Source organism: Amblyomma americanum, chromosome 3, assembly GCF_052857255.1.
Source record: "Amblyomma americanum isolate KBUSLIRL-KWMA chromosome 3, ASM5285725v1, whole genome shotgun sequence".
Taxonomy (NCBI): Eukaryota; Metazoa; Arthropoda; class Arachnida; order Ixodida; family Ixodidae; genus Amblyomma; species Amblyomma americanum.
Genome location: NC_135499.1, coordinates 91,981,760 through 92,005,204, shown reverse-complemented (window position 1 = coordinate 92,005,204; position 23,445 = coordinate 91,981,760).

The window sequence follows — 23,445 nt, the reverse complement described above, 5'->3', positions numbered from 1 at the left end:
ATTTGCAATTGAGAGAGCCTGAGGGATCAGCCACTTCAAAACTGGGGAGAGCGGAAAGAGAGGAAGTAGTTATGGAATGAAAAGCAAGGAGTCGCTCCCATTGTTCGGTTTAAATGTTTAGTAAAGCTACTGTGCCACACATAAAGGCTTCGCAGGCCGCTTGTGTGGCCTGGGTTCTATAGAGCTGGTGAGAAATAATGGTAACCATCCTCACTTTCGTAACTTTTCACTCTGTTCACATAAAAAGAAGCCCTCACCACGCATCGCGTTAGACTGTCGCACCGAAACCATGAAGTTAGCACCCAAGCACTAATGAAAGGAACTCGATTATATTTCATTCCCTGTTCCGTTAGCGGCCCAGACAAGATAATACACATCACTTTCTTGCCACTCACGTTTCTTCAGCCTTTAGAAAGGTGTTTTCACCGCGAAAAAAAATAAAATACGTATTGAAGACAAACTCAATAATTGAAAAGAAAGCGCCTTCCACAGATATCAAAGTGCTCGTTATATCTTTGTCGTTTATTGGGAGAGAAAACAGGCGAAAACCTTCAACCAGTGGCAGTGTCTCTGGCAGTCAATATTTGTAGAGCATCGTCCTTTGTTTTGATACTTCTCGGCAGAGTAGAAACGCGACCTCCTGATATTGCACCCCTTATTGCTACAGCAGGAGGTATGTGTGGAGTAATGTGCGTCATATGTGGGTCTCTCATTTACATTTGCACCAAATTAAACAATATTGCCCGCCAGTTATAATTTTCCACAGCCTCTCAAACCACGCGCGCTTACAGTGGTTTTTGAAATCCCCCAAAGCGAACCGATAGAAAAATTTCTTACAGACACAACACACATATTACTATGATTTTTATTTCAAAGTCTACAGTAGAATCGGCATTCAGGAATATCGATGAAGCATCAACTGGGCCATCAGCAGTAATGTTTGTACAAGGCACGTGACATTTATACAAACAAAACCTAGCACAACTTAGTATATCACGGCCTTAGTAGGAGCGCAGACTGTTACATTTAGTATTTTCAAAATTACATTGCAAATAAATGTTTTATGTCAAGTTAAAAATAATAAAAGACTAGAGCGTACATGATTTTGCTCAGGTAGCGGAATAATAATGCGAGCATGCTTTCATGCTTAATATAATTGCAATTAGCAGCAGTGAACCTTGAAGAAAAGGCTTTTATTTAGCCGAACTAGTGAATTCATCTCAAGAAAAGCTACAAAAAATACATTAGTTTTATTGAATTTTTCAACTTCCTGGAAGTTCTAATATTTATGAAGATGTTGTGTTACATCTCTTGAAGAAATCGCAGCTTATATCTCCAGTGTGAATTGCCAATACAAATTGTGACCAGATGTTATGCTATGCTTTTTATTCAATGTGCTACTTTTGCACCGGTTGCAGAGTGCAAATATTATCGGCAAAAAGAGGATTGCTTTATGCAAATGTTTTAGGAGCCAGAGAAACTAATTTTCTAATCCCATGCAGCCCAGAATAGCACGATTTCAAGTTTTCTAAAACACAGAGCGGTGGGGTCTGTACATCTTGAGAACCTCATGATGCGAAGTGCTTGTTTTTTGCAAACTGATCACCCCAGGCATACAACCTTAAACAATAGTGTTTTAAGCTAGTTGCAGTATGGCATGGCACCATGAAATATATTATGAGCGATTAATAAGTAATTTCTGGCAGAAAATATGGTGACAACTCTCTTAAAGGGCGCAAAATACATTTCTCAATTTCCTAAACGGCCTCCTACCGGTAACTTGATGTCTTGAAAATAGTCCCGCATTATTCCGATGCATCCGTATGAATGAACTTACTATAGCAATGACAATTACTTAATGATTGGTTGAACGCTGAACTAATTTATCGTTTGCGTAACGTGCAATGAAGTGTAAAGCGTAAAGACGGAGTTTTCTCTTTGCATTACTTGACACTAACAGAAGGGAGAAAATCAGGTATGCCCGGAGTAAGCATTCTTCCTTTCCGCACAGACCGCCTGTATTGAACAACGGCGTCTTCTCCTTTGTTCGGTGATTTACAACTAGGTCGACAACGTTTAAGCAGTGAGTACCGAGGCAATATATTGGCAGCATAGCACAGACCTGTTAAAATCACTATATATACTGTTCGAGAAAGGTGCTTAACAGGACACACATGCTTGAAGCTAACGTTGCATAAAATTGTCTAGGGGCAGCATATGACGCTATTTTTTTGGAATCAATTTATTCTTTAGTTATCATAATCATCTGCCGTAACGCGCGTTCTTATTTGTAGTCATTGAGCAGTGTTATTTGCCCTCAATGGTATTGCTATCAGGTTTGACCAATATGTTAGAAAAAATATAAGATTGTGAGAATAATCGACAACAAAATATAGTGCCTGATTCTGTGAACCATGTAACGTGTGTAAAAACTGCGCAGCGACGAACTATGCAAACAGTCCTCAAATATGCCATTCTATAATTGGTTAAGAAATTAAACCAGCCAAAAAGACGCGCACAGGAAAACTCAGAGGAAGAAGAGGGAGATAGGATGGAGGCTCTTTCCTAACCCCTCTCCTTCTTTTTCTCAGTTTTTATGCGTGCGTCTTTATGGCTGGTTTAATTTCTTAATGCAATGTACCAACCAGCCCAACAGCGTGTTTCAAAGTGGCTCTCTTCCGATAAGTAAGAAAGAGCAACGCACTCAAAGGTGCCCCCCAAATTAAGAAGTCCACTTCTGGAGCCATAGCCCTCCCCTATGATAGTGGTTCCAGTTATCGCGTCAATGCTTCTTGTGCATCTTTGTCAGATTATTCGGGACTACATCTTCTACGTTTCAGTGAGCACATAAAAGTACCAGTAGTAAGATAATATACTGAGAACAGGAAGGAATCGGCAAAGGTAGACCTAGGCTGACCACCTCTCGGAAGTTAAGCCTGCTGAGAGCGGTAAAGACATTGACACTGCTGTCCGTCGCGAGGTTTGCTACCCTGTACTAGGGGAAGGCATTAGGGGTTATAAAAATAGATTCGAGCTTGTCATGCATGGGATAGGCGGAAGGAAGTGTACGTTCAGATAGTGACGAATAAAATCTCAGCACTCTTATTTCTTCTCGTTTGATAAACAACATGAAGCGAAATTAAACTTGCAATTGAAATGTATCATTATTTTGTCTTTGCGATACAGGCGGGCCGAATTAGTACTTCATATTATATTCATGAACCCAAAAGGTATGCAGCTAGCACCACTCCTTTCCTACGTTAACGAAATGTAAGAGTGGACGGGATCAGAAAAATGAACTTAGTGCGATCACAGTTGTTCATTTACTCTGTACACATGACTTCTCAGCGTACTACATGTGAGCAAAGTCCCTCCAATAGAATGTAGAAATTACTGTAGGCGGTATTCAGGGGCGGCTATAAAACGAAGTTGAAGCTATTAAGTGTCATGTTATTCCACCTCATAATCCTAAATGATGGCTTTATGAATTTTTCTGCCATTATTTTATTTTCATCAAATCGTTGGCAACAAGCATTTTAGCCGATGACTAGAAAACCGTTCACGTTGTTCTATTTCCTAATAGTGGTACCAGATAGATAAAGAGAAGGAGGGAAAGGCAGGGATGTTAACCAGAAAGGTGTTCCGGTTGGCTACCCTGCACTGGGGAAGAGGGATTAGGGGACTAAAAGAAGGAAGAGAGAAGGGAAAAAGGCATAACACACACACACGCACAACGCTGTCACAATTTGTCACTCAATCCAGTCGCTCTCAAGTAGGCAGAATGCCCGAAAGCACCGAATCATAGATTGCTGGAAAATAGAGAACAGTAGACACAACTAGAGACAAAAAGCTAAATACTGCTAAATAAGTGATCTATACGTAGACTTTTATTAATACCAGCATATCTTTGAAATGTGGCTCTGCTACTCATTGCCGCTATATTTTAAGACTACTTTTAGAATGGTAGAAGAGAGTATCAAACACTGTGCGGATGCAAAAAGTCTCACCTCGTCCTACAGGCGCTGGCATCCTTAGCGCAGTATAGGGGGTTTTGGAAGTACATCGCCCCCTGGTAGCACTCGCAAATTGTGCTGGGATATTTCACACGTCCTCTTCCTTGGGGCATTTGCATTCTGCACATTTTGCGGCTCTAGCGACAGCAGTTCTCGTTGTCATAGTGGTACCAAAAATGATAAATTATTATAGGGCTCTATCACTAATATCTATAGCATGCAAAATCTTTGAACATATCATAGATTCAGCGATAATGAAGCACACAACAAAGAACAAATATTAATTAGAGACCAGTATTGGCTTTGCAGCATTATCTTCCACCACTTAGTCGGTCGAATTTTATCATGATTGAGCATCACGTGTCGATGTAGAACGGCAAATACCTGGTTTTCGAATTTTTCATAAAGCTTTTTACAATGTAGAGCTACTCCTCTTTAGCAGCTGGAAATAGTCAGCATTCTCTCTTCTCTGCTAAAATGCATAGAAAATTACCTGCATCAGCAGCGACAGTGCATGAGCGGTGATGTGCGCCGTACAAGTGCGCCGTTGCAAATTGAAGCACAACTCAAATACACAATCGTACAGTGTTTATACCCAGTTATTCGGACAAATGAATTTTTCAAAGGAAAATATATTACGAACACAATTTCTGCACATGTCATAAGATTTCACTATAAATTTAAGTATATCCGAAGATTCTTCCTCGCCAAGATTGCATTTACAGCTGTTAACGCTTTTCCTATCGTCTATAACGTTCCCCATTGGTTTTAGATTGCAAACTTAACTTCTCGCTGCGAGCGATGGACAAACTTTAACACAAAAGTTTGGTTACGCGTCTGAGGAATGCGCCATTAGCTTGAATAATTCCATGGCAGTACTTTACAAAGTTACATTATTATGAATTTTTGTCCAAGAGCCCTAGACTTGTGTAAGGCCTACACGAGCACTGGGACTTTGTGAAAGAGACTTGATCTCGTACTTTCCTCACATTTGATCTCGCTAAAGATTATTGTAACAGTTACATCACCATCACCTCAGGCCAAAATACATTAGAGAGCTCGTTCTCTTGACACAGCCCGGAGTGGCTGCCTGTGTGAAGCTGTCTTGCGTCCGTGCAGGGGCATTAGTTCCTCAGAGTTCATTATTTTCTGTTCTGTCTCTGTTTCCCTTAACCCTACTTCCTCGATCTGTTGCACAATAAATGACATTTGGAGTGGCCTATCATTCTTTCTTTCCATCAAGGCGTTTATTTTCTTGTGTGTCAACATATGTGCAACAGTACAAACCGTGAGGAGACGATCTCTCGCAGTGCACTTTGTCTCGTTTAAATACGCACAGTAAATCTACGCGCAGAATGATTTGGTACAGTGCAAATCACTTTTCACCTTAAGGATATTAGTCCAAATCACAAGGCCCCCACAGCTTGTGGCCCGCCAGACCATGTGGTGCTAGCCCAAGAGCCCTTAAATTTTCACGCTTTGTTCAGAAGTGGCATGTTTATTTTCATCGGAATCGCGACAATTGATCGGTTTATTGCCTCTACATGAGAGCATAGTCAATTGAGGATATATGGGACAGGCCTTTGTCCTGCAGTGGGTGTCGTTAGGCTCATGATGTTGATGATAATGTCTTTTCCCACCGACAGGTTGTTCACAGTGGTTTACCTGTGCGCCAGAAGGTGCACATATTTTCCCTTTATGGAAGGGTGCTAAGCTTCGTCGGTATTATCCTCAACTAAGAGCCAGCGTTGGACCTTCGCTAAGTCTGAACCAGCGAAAGAATTGAAATTATCACTGGCGGCATGCACGTTACGCTGCCCTCTCATTTTGCAACACTCTTTTCAAAATACTGGACCGAGCAACAAGAAAAATTTAATACAATCCTCGGTGGCGAGTTGAGATTTAGAGCTCCGCTTTAGTACATTCTGATGTTACTTTGAACTTATGTTTCTACGATAGATGCAGAGGTACGCTCACGCGTGAATGGATTTACTCTCAAAGCGACGTGCTCATATGGCAAGAGTTTATATTTTTGTACTACGCCATCAAGACAGGCAGAAATTGGAACGGCAAAAAATTATCGGAAAAGAGCCCTGGGCTCCTTTTGTTGCTTTGCAGTGCAAACTCAGGCTGGCACTAGGCGCGTGTGCAAACGGCAAAGTTCCTTGCAGAGAAAAGAATTTGATTAAAAAGTGTTCAGGAGCTTTGGCAGCTCAGTCTGAACGTGGGCGCTTTTATCTGAACACCACCTTTCGTTTCGTACCCGTTGCCACATTCAAACAGATGGCGCAGCATATTCAATTCCCAACGCCGCTGTTTGAAAAGACGGGCTGCCGAAAGCCCTGTGTTTTCCCGCCGTGGTCTGCATATTTCTTCCTCTAAATAGATTTTGCAGTTACGAGCAAATGCGAGCGGCAGCTAGTTTTGAAGAGGCGGGTGCGGATGAACAAACAAAGCTGACTCGACAAGAAAACAAAAATAGTTGCAGGAGGTCTATTATTTCATAAAAATAACTACGGCCTTTCCTTTATTTGCTTTTTTTTCAAGTATTTCATACGTTTATACTTCCTGCCGGGTGCAGAGCTACGACGCGAGCGAGTGTGAATAGACACCACTTTGATTGAAGACGCGCAGAAGCTGCGTCTCTCAATTTCACCGCTGTTCGTTGTTTTGCGGTGTGAACTTCTACTTCGCTTCCACTGAAAACTAGCGGAGAGAATACTAGAGAGCGACTTCAATCACAGGCACGAGAAAACCGCAGAAATTCACAGAATTCAGCAGTTCTCTGAAGGATATTAAAATTTTCTGAGCACCTCTAAGCGCCATATTTTTCACGCTTGATCTTTTTCAGTTAAGTTCAGCTTCCAGTTCGGGCGATACGTTGATGTTTATAGTTGGTTCCGTGCTCTTACATCGACGGCTCCTGAGCGGGCTTATGACGCAAGGCACGATAATAGGCGATGGCCCAGTGGCCGAGCCTCACGTTTGTAAACGTACTTGGCGTTTCCCTGGCGAACACGTCTTTCCGCAACGGCACAATGCGGCTGTTGTTGCTTGTGACGGTGCGTTAATTTGGCAGCGCGGAGGCATGAGAACAGCGTGAGTAGCACAAACGGCGCCTTCATTTGACTGCTGCGCTATGAGGAATTGCAAGCGGAAGCTACCCCAAACACAGAGCAAGAACTGTCTTCAAGACTAGCTGCTTATATTAGAACGTTACAAGGCTCAGATAGGTTACGCTTAGGGGCGGTGCAATGAGGACCAAAAAACGCTGCAGCATTTTGAGCTTGCTTATGCCCGGCATTTGTTTCAGTATAGCACATTGTGGGGCGTTACTGGCGTGGGGCTAAATGGTATCCAGTTGTGCTTGCTCAGTCCTTGCGTTAATATAGGCCTTCCATCTACGGCAGAAAAAAAAGTTCACTTGCTCAAAAGTACCGCTGACTGCAATAGATCGCGGCTGCGACCGGCCCGCATTATTTCGCGTGAATCTCACATTTTTTTTGTCTATTCAAGATCAGAATGTACAAGAAAATGTGGTTAGGTACATAGGGCTGAAAAGGAGGTCATCAAATCCAGCCTATTGAGCTCAGGGCCAATACTACCTTGTCTACTACTTGTCTTGTTGACAGAGGCTTGAAATAAGAGGTATAGGACTTTGCGGATAGTCCGATGCATATCATAATTTCGGCGGAACAGTCGCTTAGTGTCTAGGATTAGAGATAGGTTTTCCAAGCCATAAGGACTGCATGGATTGTTGTCGTTGGAAATATTGCGACACCTCGAACCACGAAGGTGAGAAGGTGAGCAGGAAGCTGCAATAGGCGCCCTGAATAATCTACTACACTGCTGATTCGCAAATTCAGTGGGCATGTGATGTGCACACGAAATCATCGGAGAATTTTCGAACACGGTGCGTCAGACAGCGGAGCGCTCTGCGTGCCAGCCCAGCGTTGCGTGTGGGTGTGTGCGAATGGCGCGTGCGAGGAGACGGCGACAAAGAGCGTGGCGAGCACGAGGAGGGGAGAGCTGACGTGTCAGAAAACCTAGGTGTTGTGGAATACAGAGCAGCGGAGATCGGGGTCATTCAAGCGTGGAGGTGGCAGCCGTCGGACGATCGGTCCGTGCTGCCGTGACCTCCCTTGAATCACCGACGCTAGCCTCCTGCGTTCTTTGCAAGTGTGGAGGTGGCAGCCGATGAACTGAGGGTCCGTGTTGCCTAAAGGCACCTTTCGATAGCCTGCTTTAAGCCTCTGGTGTTTCTGACCGCCGTCGACGATATCTGCCTACGATTCTCCTGCTGCTCCCAAGTTCTACGGGCTGTTGAAGGGATACCACCGGTGATTCTTTGTGTTCCTCTCCGCTCCTACCACCACCAGGCTCTCTTGCGCCGCTCCCGTCCACGCAACGCCAGCGACGCGTCTTAGTACATCCACCCGAGTCCGCCCTGTCTACGAGGCATCCCCGCTTCACCTGAGACGCTCAGTACCTGGTGAACTCTTTCCTTTATTTTGTAGTGTTGTAGGCGTGTTGAGCGTTTTCCTTCTTTACGTTTTGTATCGGCTCTTTTCCTTTAATTAATAAATACAGCTTCATTTTGTTTTGTATGATCCTTTTTCTGTTGTTCGAAACTGAAAGCGATAGCGTTCAAGTTCGGAAAGTCGGGGACGCGATACTGATTGGCGACAAGGATAGATATTTTGACCGTCCTATCGCTCCGGAGGACAAATTGGTCTGTTGCGGCCTGAAACAGATTGCAGTCGAGCGCTTGTCGTGTCTGCGCTTGCTGTGAATATTTTTAGTAACCCAACAGATGGTGCATATTGCACCAATAACTGGGATGCAGAACTATGAAGGTCAATGTGCGATAACCGCTTGGTATCCAGGCATATACAGCAAAAATGTCGATCAATCATGCATCGCGCTATCTAGCGAAAAAAAGTGAATACTAGGCCCCCAATTTTCTATCCCCGGTTGCTGCTTCCACTTCTGCGCAAGTAAAGTGTGAGCCCTCCTATTTCCTACCTTCAGGTCTGGAGATGCCTTATTGCGGTGTTGAGAATAATCATAAAGCATTGTTTGGTTTAACCATAAAGCATTCTTGGTCTTTGACTAACTATCGGGGCGCTTTCTTTTGGCTACCAGTTGTAAAAGGTTGGAAGTGGCACGAGGAATAAATCTTTCTATTATAATACAATGAGACAGCTTTAGAGATCCCTCCCAAGCGTCTGCGTTCTGCCTATGCACTGATATATATATAAAGCTGCTCACTCCAATTTTTAAATTTTATTCAGCTTATTTTCTGTTTCCGCGCTAACTCTTTACGTAAATTGATGGCGCTGATTAGTAACCGCGAAAATATATATGCTTCTAAAATTAATTTACCATCGTGTGGTGTGAAGTGATCGTAAGAAGACTCCAATTATCCCAATGAACAAAAGTTTTTCAGAGGCCCAGATTGTGCCCGGCACTCGAACTGCAAGATGGCGGTTCAAACCCCTTTTTCACAAGATGTGCGCTCTTTGGGGAGTGGCGAAAATTCGCCTGCTTTTCATTTAAAACAAACGCACTTGGTACTCGTGGGCGCGATCTTCCACTCAAAGCGCGAGGGCGCGATCTTCCACGTGGAGCCAGCTGCGCCTGCGAAGTTGTAAACGTGTTTGCTCTACAGCTGCCGCCATCTGTCGTATTCACCTGTCAATAACTTAAACTGCGCATGCGCAGTAGAAGTAGGCTGCTTCATTTTAGCCAGCGGAGCTGGAGGAGAAGAGGCGCGCATGCGTAGAGCGGCTATGCGAACAAGGCGGATTCTGCTTCACCGCCTTTTTTTATTTTTCGCGAAATTGCTTTTCTTCGGCACCACCCTCCCGACCAATCATGATTTTCAAGTCTCGCTGACGCCGGGCTTTCTACCGAACGAGATCTTTAATGCGGTCGCGTTAAAAGTACTGTCGTTTAAAAACATCGACAGGCAAGATAAGCAATAAAGAAAACCTCGCCTCAGAACACCCCCTCTTTCATGAACAGCAAATGACAACCGAACCCATAAATGAACCAGACTTATTGGGCTCATTATTAAGCCCTTTGATGTTGCCACAAAATGGTGGCTGCACTCCGGAGAGCAGAAAGGCGGCGAAAATAGCATCTAAACAAAACTCTTTATTTCGGCTGACTTGAGCTCACAATAGGCTGTATCAGTTGCTGGCGGCATAGCAACACGCGTGCTAGGCGGTCTTCGAACAGAATGTCTTCTGCTCTCGGCCGTGCTCAATTTAAAGTTGAGAGGGAACTTAGAGATAAAGCGTGCAAAGTTACTGGAACATCCTGGAAAAAGGTACAATCGGCTCCGCCTGGATGCGATCAGTCGAGGCAAATCTGGTCGCGTCTTCCATCCACAGACAAAGTGATGAAGCGGCGCGGGGGCAGCTCTGAGGAAGGAACGAACACTGCAAATATCAGTGGCAATATTGTGAACTGGGCATCATAACATTCACAAGTTTTTTGGAGTAACGCCCATATGTACGTTCCTTCAACATGAAATTAATGAACAAAGCCTTCTCTGTGATATTTTATTTGGTTCCAGCCACCATATAAAATGCGAGCGTGCTTACAGCACCGCTTCCGCTCCCTCCTATTTCTACTTGCGAGTCAGCATTCTGAGAATGCGCCGCCGTTCGTCCTTCACACGCCTCGGTCGCCCCCATCATTCCACGGTGAGAGGTTTGAGGACGTCGAAGACTGGTTAGCCAGCTTTGACCAAGTGGCGGGTTTCAATGAGTGGGACGGCGAGCGCAAGCTGCGCAATGTCTACTTTGCGCTACAGGACTCCTCGAAAACGTGGTTTGAGAACCACGCACCTTCCTTTACCACCTGGGAGGCTTTTCGTCGAGAGCTGCTAGCACATTTACCAGCAGCGAAAGAAAAGAGAAAGCTGAAATTGCCCTGCGCTCAAGATCACAGCAGCCGAACGAGGGCGTCGCGATGTTCATAGAGGACATAACGCGACTGTTCAATCGGGCCGACCCTGCTATGCCCGAAGCCCAAAGGGTACGCCACTTAATGCGTGGCGTAAAATAGCATAATGCAAAAAACAGCGCGAACAAACGGGGACTAGACGAAGAATACACAGGAACAAGCGCTGCATATCTGGTGAGGTTGCATATCTGGATATCACATAGTAACACATGCGTTCTGATTTTGTGTTTTTTTCGTTTTCTGTTTCCTTTTATAAGTGTGCTTCCTGTGATTAAACTTTAGTTGAGAGTAAAAAAAAAAAACAGCGCTTGTTTCTGTGTATTCTTCGTCTAGTCCCCGTTTGTTCGCGCTGTTTTTTTGCATTATGTATCACCAACTCGCCCGCTTATCTATCCTGTAAAATAGCAGCTGTCCGTGACCTGCCACGAACAGTGTCCGACTTCACCAAGGAGGCAACGGGTATCGAGCGCTGTCTGCAGGAGCGGGGCGCCCACAACGGACGTCAGGCTACTGTAGCAGCCGCTTCCCAGCACACGCCTACTTCGCTGCCCGCCGTGGAGCTTCGGGAGCTTGTAAGAAGCCTTGTGCGCGAGAAACTGGCGAAACATCGCATTGAAGCTCCACAGCTCAGCGTCGCTGCCGTTACGGACGTGGTCCGCGAAGAAATCCGACGAGTTGTGCAGCCGCTCCCAGCTCCACACCCGGCGTCCTCGGTTATGACGTACAGCGAGGCGCTACGAAGTGCTGGGCCAGCGATGCGAGCATTTTCCCCCTTCGCTCCTCTGCCATACCTGCAGGAGCCATTCGCAACAGTACCCTCCGTGCCGCAGGAATTCAGACCCCCCGTGAGCAAAGCGCACGTTTGGCGTACGCCAAACAATCGGCCGCTCTGTTATCACTGCGGGGAGCCCGGCCACATCATCCGCCACTGCCCCTACCACAGAATGGGTTTAAGGGGCTTTCACCTGACGCACCTCGACCACGCTACGGTGAAAGACCACGGGATATCGAACAGTACTTGGCTGATAACGTGCAATCTTCGACCTCGCAGCGACGCCAGTCCCGATCGCCATCCCCAAGGCGGTTCTCTTCGCCCGGCCGCCCGTCATCCTCTGGCCAGTTCAGAGGTACGTCCCCACGTCGGGAAAAGTGAATACGGTGTCTTCAGGGGGTAGGGCTGCCGCTACTGGACCGAGTCAAGAGCCTCCACCCGACGATTCGCCGCGACGCTCCGACCGACGACGACCTGACCCGACGACCTCGATGACGCGCTGCGACCGACTGGTCTCCGCCGAAATTACGGTATCCGCCGACAACCACGACATTACCGCACTCGTGGATACCGGCGCGTATTTTTCTCTAATGAGCAGACGGTTAGCCACGGAATTGAGGAAGGTTTTGACCCCTTGGTCTGGGCCGCAGATCCGGACAGCTGGTGGCCACGTGGCAACTCCGATCGGTGTCTGCACTTCGCGAATCCAGATCCGCGGTGTTACTTTCCCTTGTTGCTTTGCTTTGTTACCCGAGTGCTCCAAAGACCTCATACTTGGTTTGGATTTCCTTCAGGAGTACGGTGCCGTTACCAACCTCCAGGAGCTAATCCTGCCATTTTCCACCAAAGGCCCTGTCGACGACGATACCGAGCCACGCGGCGCTAAGTTATGGGTCTGTGACGACCACGTGTTGATCCCGTCAAGAGCCAGCATGTTTGTTACCGTAGAGTGTGATAACAGCCCCAGCAGTCGTGGCATCGCTGAAACCAACATCTCACTGCTCCTGGGTCGGCAAGTCTGTGTAGCTCGCGGAATTATTGAATTGAACAGTGGGCGAACCGAACTTTTAGTGGCCAATTTTGGTTCTTAACCCTAGTGTTTGCCTGGCAGAACAGCTATAGCGTATCTCGAAGAACTTAGCGAATTCGCGGGACATCACGCGCTGTCCGAAATCCTGGCATCAGTGGAGGCACTGACCACTCCCATAAAAACGGACGTGAATCCGAACCTTCCGTCTAATCAAAAACACTGCCTCGACAGCATTATCGAATCATTCCGCGACTGCTTTGCCTCGACCTCCAAGGTTCGGCAGACTCCGCTCACAAAGCACCGCATTATAGTTGACGCAAACCAGCGACTGTTATGCCAACCGCCTTATCAAGTCTTGTCATGGGAACGGGATGCCATTCGCCGACAAGTTCAAGAAATGCTCCAAGACGACGTGATACAGCCGTCGACGAGCCCGTGGGCATCGCCTGTTGTTTTAGTGGCGAAGAAATATGGAACCCTACGGTTCTGTGTTGATTACAGACGTCTAAACAACGTCACCAAAAAAAGATGTTTATCATCTGCCACGCATTGATGACTCCCTGGACCGGCTACGCCATGCCACGTACTTCTCGTCATTAGATCTACGAAGTGGTTTTTGGCAAATCGAGTTGGACGAACGCGACCGGGAAAGACCGCCTTTATTACACCGGATAGTCTGCACGAATTCCGGGGGCTTTCTTTCGGCCTGTGCTCGGCTCCTGCTACCTTCCAGCGGATGATGAACACCGTGCTTGCCGATATAAAATGGCAGTCCTGCCTAGTGTACCTGTATGACGTAGTCATCTTCTCCGCTACGTTCGATGAACACTTGAGGCGCCTGCGCGCTGTGTTCGCAGCAATTTGTTCGGCCGGTCTTCCCTCAAGCCCGAACAGTGTCACTTCGCTTTCCAGGAGTTGAAGTTTCTCGGCCACATCGTCAGTGCTAAGGGAGTCAACCCTGACCCTGATAAGACAGCCGCCGTCGTCGGTTGTCCCGTGCCAACCGATAAGCGCAGTGTGCGCCGCTTTATGGGACTCTGCGCCTATTATCGGCGTTTTGTGCCGAACTTCTCCCAGATCGCTGAGCCCCTCACCCACCTCACGAAAGATGCCGAACCATTCCTTTGGGGCCAGGAGCAACCACAGGCCTTCGAAGACCTCCGCACTCGTCTCCAAAGTACGCCCATCCTTGGCCACTTCAATGAGTCAGCCGACACTGAACTGCACACCGACGCCAGCAACATCGACCTCGGTGCGGTCCTTGTGCAGGGGCAGGATGGTATCGAACGTGTCATCGCATACGAAAGCCGCACCTTGTCACGCTCGGAGGCGAACTATTCTACTACTGAAAAAGAATGCCTGGCAATTCTGTGGGGATTGACGAAATTTCGCCCGTATTTATACGGCCGCCCTTTTAGAGTCGTCAGTGATCACCATTAACTTTGTGGGCTGGCGAACCTCAAAGATTCCTCTGGGCCGCTTGCACGCTCGAGCCTTCGCCTTCAAAAGTTCGATGTCACCATCGTTTATAGGTACGGAAGGAAGCACAGTGATGCCGACTGTCTGTCTCGTGCTCATATCGAGGACAACCGAGCTGATCCCGAAGACGATTCTATTTTTCTCGGCGCCATCTCCATATCCGTCCTCACTCAACACCAAAGGGAGGACAGTGAACTACGGCCTCTCATTGAGTATCTTGAAGGATGCGCTGCGTCGCCCCCAGGAATCTTCTCACGCGGACTGTCGTCAATCTGTTTGCGCGATGGCGGTCCGTATAAGAAGAACTACAACCCGACGGAAGCTTCCTATCTGCTCGTCGTACCTGTGGCCTTGCGCGGCGAAGTTCTGCAGGCTTGCCAAGATGACCCATCTTATGGGCACCTGGGTTTTTCCCGCACATGGCTCGGATACGCCAGAAGTACTACTGGCCCAGGGTTGCTGCAATTGTCCAGCCTTACGTCAGAACTTTACGCGAGTGCCAACGTCGCAACACACCGCCGACTAAGCCAGCCGGACTGCTGCAGCATATTGATCCGCCACGAGTCCCCTTCCGCCAAGTCGGCATGGACTTACTTGGCCCATTTCCGGAGTCCTCGCTGGGTAACCGCTCCATTGTGGCCGCCACCAACTACCTCAGCCGGTGGTGTAAAACTAAAGCTCTCCGTCGTGGTACCGCTGACTTAATTGCGAACTTTTTCGTTCAAAATATTGTGCTTCGTCACGGTGCACCCATCATCGTTGTAACTGACAGGAGAACGGCGTGCACCTCGGCCCTTACGCAGGAAGTTATGCGTCTGAGCGGCACAAGTCACCGCAAAACAACAGCTTACCCCCCTCAAGCGAACGGACTCACCGAACGGCTCAACTAGACGATCGCCGACATGATTTCCATGTATGTTAACACAGACGACCGCAACTGGGACGCCATACACTCTTACGTCACATTTGGCTACAATACTGGTCTACAAGAAACGACACGTTTCACTCCATTTCGTTTCGTGCACGGTCGCGAAGCCACAACCATTCTGGGCGCCATGTTGCTCCCGACTAGTAGTACCTCCTCTGTTATGGGTGCTGCACAATTCGTTCGTCACACCCAGGCCGCCCGCCAACTCGCCCGACAGCGCATCCGGCACCAGCAAGCCCTCGATGCTCGCCGCTATAACCTCCGCCACCGAGCTGTTAGTTAATAGCCCGGCGAACAATTCTGGGTGTGGAGCCCAATCCGCATGCGTGGGCGCTCCGAAAAGCTTCTGCGCCAATATTTTGGCCCCTACGAGGTACTCCGCCTAGTCACTGAGGTGAACTATGAAGTTCTCTCCCAGGAAACAGTTCGCTACTCTAGACGGCCGACCCCCGAAGTCGTCCATGTCGCACGGATGAAGCCGTACCATGCCCGCTAGCGCTTCAGGCGTGTGCACACCAGCCGCCGGACACATTCGCCGTCCCTCGTCTTCGTGCTTCTCATTGTTGCGGCAGTGAGGCGTTGCCCTTCAGAGAGGGGGAGTAATGCTACAGTCCCAATCAATCCAGTGGCGCCACACCACGGCCGAACTGTTTTAGATGGGACTTGCCATGCCTTGCGCACTCGAGGGGCTAGAGGTTTTTTCTTCCTCGCGCGAGCTCCCTGCTGGCTGGCACGCCCTGCACGTCTAATTAAATCTGGTTTTGAGTGCTTCGGCCATTTATCGGCGACGACATGTAAAAGCGTGGATGGTGTCCTCTTGTCATTTTCTTAGTTACAGAAAAGCGAAAAGAAACGAACATTGTTTTTATGGGGGCTATACTGAGTGAGGTATTTTGAAGAGAGCAGTCTGAACAGAATCGTCAACGTAACTTGCAGCCTTTAGAGTAGATTAAAGCGCAATGGTGAGCACCTTTGTACACATTACTGTGACACTAAGCACTTTCTCGTAGTGGTCGCAGCCGTTAGGGCAAAATACCCAAGCCATATACCCAAGGCATATACAGTACTAAAGGACGGACACATACTGTGCTATCGCGGGTTAGAGGATAGACGAGAACTAGGTGTGGGATTCCTCATTAATAAGGATACAGCTGGCAACGTAGAGGAGTTCTACAGTAATACCGAGAAGGTAGCAGCTATAGTAATTAGGCTGAATAGGAGGTACAAGCTGAAAATGGTGCAGGCCTACGCACCCACATCCAGCCATGATGACCAGACCGTTGAAAGTTTCTATGAGGACGTAGAATCGGCAATGAATAAAGTAAAATCGCAGTACACTGTACTGATGGGCGACTTCAATGCGAAGGAGGGCAAGAAGCAGGCTGACGACCACGCGGTAGGTGACTATGGGATAGGCTCTAGAAATAGCAGGGGAGAGTTATTAGTCGAATTCGCGGATAAAAATAATTTACGGATCATGAATACCTTCTTCCGCAAACGAGAAAACAGGAAGTGGACCTGGAAGAGCCCCAATGGTGAGAATAAAAATGAAATCGACTTCATACTATGCGCTAAACCTGGCATCATTGAGGATGTGGCCGTCCTCGGAAAGGTGCGTTGTAGCGACCACAGAATGGTAAGGTCTAGAATTAGCTTAGACTTGAAGAGGGATCGGAAGAAGCTAGTGAAGAAGAAGACCATTAACGAGATAGCCGTAAGAGGGAAAGCACAGGAGTTTAGGATAGCGCTGCAAAACAGATATTCGGCTTTAACTGAGGAAGATAATCTTGATGTTCATTCAATGCACGATAATCTGACAACAATAATTACGGAGTGCGCAGTAGAAGTAGGCGGTAGGACAGTTCGAAAGGATACCGGGAAGCTATCTCAGGTGACGAAAGATCTGGTTAAGAAGCGCCAAAACATGAGGGCATGTAACCCTACCGATAGAATAGAACTAACGGAGCTTTCCAAGTTAATAAATGAGCGCAAGGTAGCCGACATAAGGAAGTTTAATATGGAGAAAATCGAGCATGCTATACAGAACGGAGGTAGCCTAAAAATAGTGAAGAGAAAACTAGGCATAGGTAAAAACCAGATGTATGCTTTAAGAGACAAGCAGGGCAATGTCATTAGCAATATGGATAAGATAGTTAACGTAGCCGAAGAGTTCTACACAGACCTGTACAGTAGCCAATGTAATCAGAGCGTTAATGAGGAAGACAGCAGTGCACAGCAATGCGTCATCCCGCCAGTAACGAAAGATGAAGTAAAGAAAGCCTTAGAAGCAATGAAAAGGGGAAAAGCAGCTGGGGAGGATCAGGTAACAGCAGATCTATTGAAGGATGGAGGGGACATCATGCTAGAAAAACTAGCCACCCTGTATACGCAATGCCTTATGACCTCGACTGTACCAGAAGCTTGGAAGAATGCAAACATTATGTTAATTCATAAGAATGGAGAAGCCAAGGACTCGAAAAATTACAGGCCGATCAGCTTACTATCCGTTGCCTACAAAGTATTTACTAAGGTAATCGCTAATAGAGTGAGGGCAACGTTAGACTTTAATCAACCAAATGATCAGGCAGGCTTTCGTAAAGGGTATTCCACAATAGCTCATATTCACACTATCAATCAGGTGATAGAGAAATGCGCAGAATATAACCAACCTCTATATATAGATTTCATTGATTACGAGAAAGCATTCGACTGAGTGGAAACCTCAGCAGTCATACAGGCATTGCGTAATCAGGGGGTAGAAGAGCTTTATGTAAAAATACTGGAAGATATATATAGCAACTGCACAGCTACTATAGTCCTCCATGAAGTCAGCTATCAAATTCCAATAAGGAAGGGCGTCAGGCAAGGAGACACGATCTCGCCAATGCTGTTCACCGCATGTTTACAGGAGGTATTTGGAGGCCTGAATTGGGAACAGTTGGGAATAAGAATAAATGGAGAATACCTAAATAATCTGCGATTTGCTGATGACATTGCCTTGCTGAGTCACTCAGGAGGTGAACTGCAAATCATGATCAATGAGTTAGACAGGCAGACCAGATCGATGGGTCTAAAAATTAACATGCAGAAAACCAATGTAATGTTCAACAGCCTAGCAAGGGAAGAACAGTTAACAATTGGCAGCGAGAGCCTAGAAATTGTGACGGAATACGTCTACTTATGGCAGGTAGTGACAGCTGATCCGGATCATGAGAGGGAGATAACTAGAAGGATAAGAATGGGGTGGAGCGCATATGGCAAATTCTCGCAGATCATGAGTGGCAGTTTACCAATATCCCTCAAGAAGAAAGTGTACAACAGCATAATCTTACTGGTACTCACCTACGGAGCAGAAACGTGGAGGCTAACGAAAAGAGTTCAGCTTAAGTTAAGGACACCGCAGCGAGCCATGGAAAGAAAAATGATAGGTGTAACGTTAAGAGATCGGAAGCGGGCAGAGTGGGTGAGGGAACAAACACGGGTAATGACATCCTAGTCGAAATCAAGAGAAACAAATGGGCTTTTGCAGGGCATGTAATGCGAAGGCAAGATAACCGCTGGTCCTTAAGGGTAACGGAGTGGATTCCAAGAGAAAGTAAGCAGAGCAGGGGGCGGCAGAAGGTTAGGTGGGAGGATGAGATTAAGAAGTTTGCAGGCAAAGGGTGGATGCAGCTGGCAAAGGATAGGGTTAATTGGAGAGACATGGGAGAGGCCTTTGCCCTGCAGTGGGCGTAGTAAGGATGATGATGATGATGATGATGATGATGATGACGACGACGACCCAAGCCATAGCCAAATAAATATACCCGGAACTCGTCTTGAAAACCTAAACAGCAAGCCGAGAAAAATGTAACAAACGCGGTTTCTCTCTGAAGAGCCTGCTACAGAAATCCAAGACTCCTTAATGTTTCTGTAGCTTTTCAGACATGTTCACAATTTGCAGAAAACAGCGCAGCAAGAAGAAGAGAGGGGAGGAAATGCCGCTAACTGAAGAACATGCCGCCTCGGGGTTTGAGGAAAGTGACCCTCTGAAGAGTCCAGTGCGATGATGATAAGCTTGCTGTTTCGTCTCTTCCTAGCAGCATGGGGAAGAGGCAAGCAGTGGCTATATGGCAGGGAATGGCAGAAGTCATGTTAGTGGCGTAGTAGAGCACACAGGGGGCGCCGCAGCATAAGCGACGGAGCGGCGCATGTCAATGGCACTGCCACAACCAGTTGAGTCAGGCTATGACAGCAATGCCATGGATAAACAGAAAGAATGGCGTGTGGAAATTTGCAAGGGCGCTGACAGGAGTACATTCTGCTGACAAGAGTATTCACAAAGCAAGCAAATTCAGAAGCATTCACTGGAAAGAGTTTTCGCTGATGATATGCACTACAAAGAGCGTAATCACGCTTTATTTCTCACATATAAACAAAACCTGCAATATTCCCGATGCGCTTGGAGCGCCTCACGATCTGATAGAGAGCGACAAAGCTGTTCAGCCAAAGCGACAGTCTTCGTCGCAATCAAAATTCTCCAGGACGCCCGACTGATGATACTGGCTTAAAGGTGCGAATTTCGCTCTTTCTCGGCTGATTTCACTAGCGCACATTATAGATACCAAGGCTTAGTTTTATCTCCACGACTGTGATCTGCCACAAGCGGCTGACAACAAAGCTATATGCTATTGATGTCGATCACGTGTCCTGGGTCATTTTGTCTCCGATAGTACGACAAACAGAAACTGCACAGCACTTACTTGCATGCAACGCAACCTACACTTCGTTAAACACAACTATATAGTTGAGCTGAACAGATCTAAACCAAATCTGCTAGCTTACTGCAGTGTGCTTCCCATGTTGCCTTGCAAAGCCTAAAGGAATTGAGCAGGCTGCACTAAGCAATGCCTGCTGCTGCGTTGCTAATGCCGCCCATAGCGCTGCTATCAAGCCGCCGTCTCCTCCCACGACCGTATCGACTTATCACACTATGCTGTCGTATGCGATGCATTGAGAGGAAAGCAGTTTCCTGTTCACTCCTACTCGTTGCTGCAGTCAGCGGGATTACACAATCCCCATGGTCAGCGGCTTCAGCTTTCTCCGGCAGAAGTGCCTCAAAGACGTAACTGCTACGTTTTTAGACGTTTTTAGCATACCAGAGACGTACCAGCAGAGACGTATACCGGTTTACCGAAGCCCACCTGCGCATGCGCAGTGGCATTGTTGGGCTCAGGGGGGGTTGCTGCGCCTGCTCAGGGGGCGCCCGATAAACAGGTATACGTCTCTGCTGGTACGTCTCCGGTATGCTAAAAACGTCTGTTCTTGTGCACCCATTCGCTTCGCAACCGCTGTCAGAGGGGATTAGTACGTTATTTGCCCTCCCATACTTTTCTGGTACCTTCACTTGATGCGTCTCTGCCTACTTTAATTGCTTTATTTGGAACGTTTGTAAAGTTTTTACCCTGTTTCGCAAGTATGCTGATACCAGCAAGAAGGACAAGAACATCAAGTAGACACGACGAGCGCAGACTCGCAACTGAAGTTTGTTGCAGCAAACAGAGATTGTACAGCCACTTTAACCAACAGCTCTAAACCCACAATAAACAAAAAGCACAGAGAAATTCGAAATTCATGAACAGCCCTGAAAATCAGCCATATTAATATAGCATAATTCACTGCTCGTTAACGCGATGGACGGCTTGCTTGCACATTCGTTACCTAAGTGCAAGATATGTCTAGTCTCAATGAATTCCCACTTAATCTGTAAAAAAAATGAACTGCAAAAATAGCCGTATCCGAAAGTTACCAGTATCAACCTTCACACGCCTTACAGTGAGAGCGCAACCAGGTTTGAACCCTTACTTTTCTCTAAAGAACTCTCATATTCCCGGGAGTAATAGTAAAATAATATATCTTCCAGTTTGGCCCACGTGTTCCCTTCTGCAGGATAATGGTATCCGATAAACAGCATTAATTTTGCAAGGTCGGAAGGCATATACACATTCTCTAGTTTCATCCGGGACAAGTTTATTTTTTAAACCATATTTACTGCTTGCTTTATTCTTAACAATGTTACAGATTCTTGTTAACTTATTAGTAGCTGAGAACACCACTCAAGCGTCACAACTTCTGGCACATTTTTCAAGTTTTGCGACAACCTATGTATTGGTTTTCTGGCGCTTCGCTGTGCAGCCCAAGCTTTTTCCCGCATATCGCCACACAACTGTTTCACCTTTTGTTCAGATATTGATTCTTGTACTCTCATACATCGGTGATGAAAATAAGGGAGGTGTGTATTCATTTTCAAGCTATGTTAACACTGTCTGCAAGGCAACACCACTGCTGTTCTAGGCTTTTGAAGAAAGAGAGATTTTTTCAATGCACCCCAGAACCGCAGACTCCTTACTGGCCAGTTACTGGGTTGAAATTTTTATAAAGTGCCGATTTCTACTTTTAAACTATACGCGTTTTCAGGACAGGGTAGCGTCAATGTGGCGGATGAAGGTTTCCAAGTCAACTAGATTTCTTAGCAGGAGCCGCAGAAAACAGAAAACATGTCCCTCTGGGCGGCTCACTGCAAATGAATATTTTCTGGCTTCCAATCATTGTAGATTACTGCTTCCGCATTTTAACGCTTAGTAAAGCAGAACAAAGTCTACGTCGAGAAACTCAATTCAAGAGCAGCACGCCGCCATCAGGACCGATTTATGGGCTACGATCCGTTCGCTGCACACTGGCTTTCTGCCATTTCCAACCTTTCTTCACAGTGCAAAATTTTTCGCGTGCGTTGTTTTTTTATTTATGCGTTATTTTCTTACATGGCGTAAACTTGTCTCGTGCGAATCACTGAATGTGACATTTAAAGTTTTTGGAGCTTTTTAAGCTTCACCTTAGCGAATGACTCGACAGCGTTATTGTGCTCACTCAGAGGCCAGCTGTCCTATTTCCATATCACCTCGCAGACGCAGACAATGTTGTTTATTTTAACTTGTGATTCTAATTTTGTATTTCATTAAACTTATTTTTATTTTTCTGTTTTATTTACCAGAAGACAGAAAAGGTCTCCCTTTAACCAAGTCCAACAAATGTTCCTCAGAGGTCGAGGGGTATCACGCCCGGCTGACGACCTATGAGGCATCGGTTCATGTCCCTTTTGGACAATGGCTCTTTTCAGCGCAGTTGCCTTTCTCTCTTTGAAAACATAACGCAATTTCGGTGGAATGACGTGCCGACTCTGGCAAATAGGAATTTTATAGTGACGTCATCAATTTTTACTGTGTGGTCCTTGTGGTGTGTTCGAATCCCCCCCCCCCCCCCGAGGCCATGTGTTTGAGACATCACGACCCTACCGACCAACCCTGAGATTTTCGACCTGCACCACAACAGCGCCAGCTTCTTCTCTGAACAAAAGCGATAAAATTATCGCGTTAAAATAGCTCGCAAACACCGTCTAATTTGACACGGAACACAACCCAGCAGAAAAACAAAAATGTTCAACCCCGTCAAAGTGTTTCTCTCCTATATCGTCTCAGTCCTGTGTAGCGATGCTTCCAGGAGTTTACAGCTCGTACAGTATCAAGAAAACAGAGCACCCTCGCCAAGAAAAATAAAAACGAGTAATTGAGCGTAATTGCTACGATATAAAATCGTTGGGGGAAAGCTTGGAACCATGCTACGTTATTGAGGATCGAGGTTTCGATAACAAGACAGAGTGCTCCCTAATCTTGACACCTTTAACCTGTGCAGTAAAGCCGTAGTTACAAGCGTCCTAGAGCAAAAAATATTTGTTATTTCATGCCCTTTGTCACTGATACAATGGTCTTTGGCGGTTTCTTGGTCTCAACGCTAAAGGTAACTCGAAAAGCCTTGGCAATTAAACTTTTGACTCGTTGGGAATTACCGTCAAAGGGTTGCCGCTGATACCTTTAAATTGAGAGCCAACTTTTGCCGTGTTGTTGATGTCGCGGGATACGAAACCCTGAAGGAGAGGGAAAAAAAGGAATGACAAGTCGAAAACAACGTCAAAAGGAACCGTGGGGGCTGCTGGTACAAGTGGAAATATTTGTTGGTTTTATCTCCACTTGTGCTGACTGCTTCTTCGTTTCCTGATATTAATTTTATTAATAAAATTACTTACAGCGCCGTTGGCCTTTTTTTTGGAAATTATTTACAAACAAAAATTTAACAATAAGAATGCGAACAAAAGCATCCAATCAGTTGTAATAAGAGAGTAGAAATAGTTTTTCTCGTAATTAAATGCGGAAGG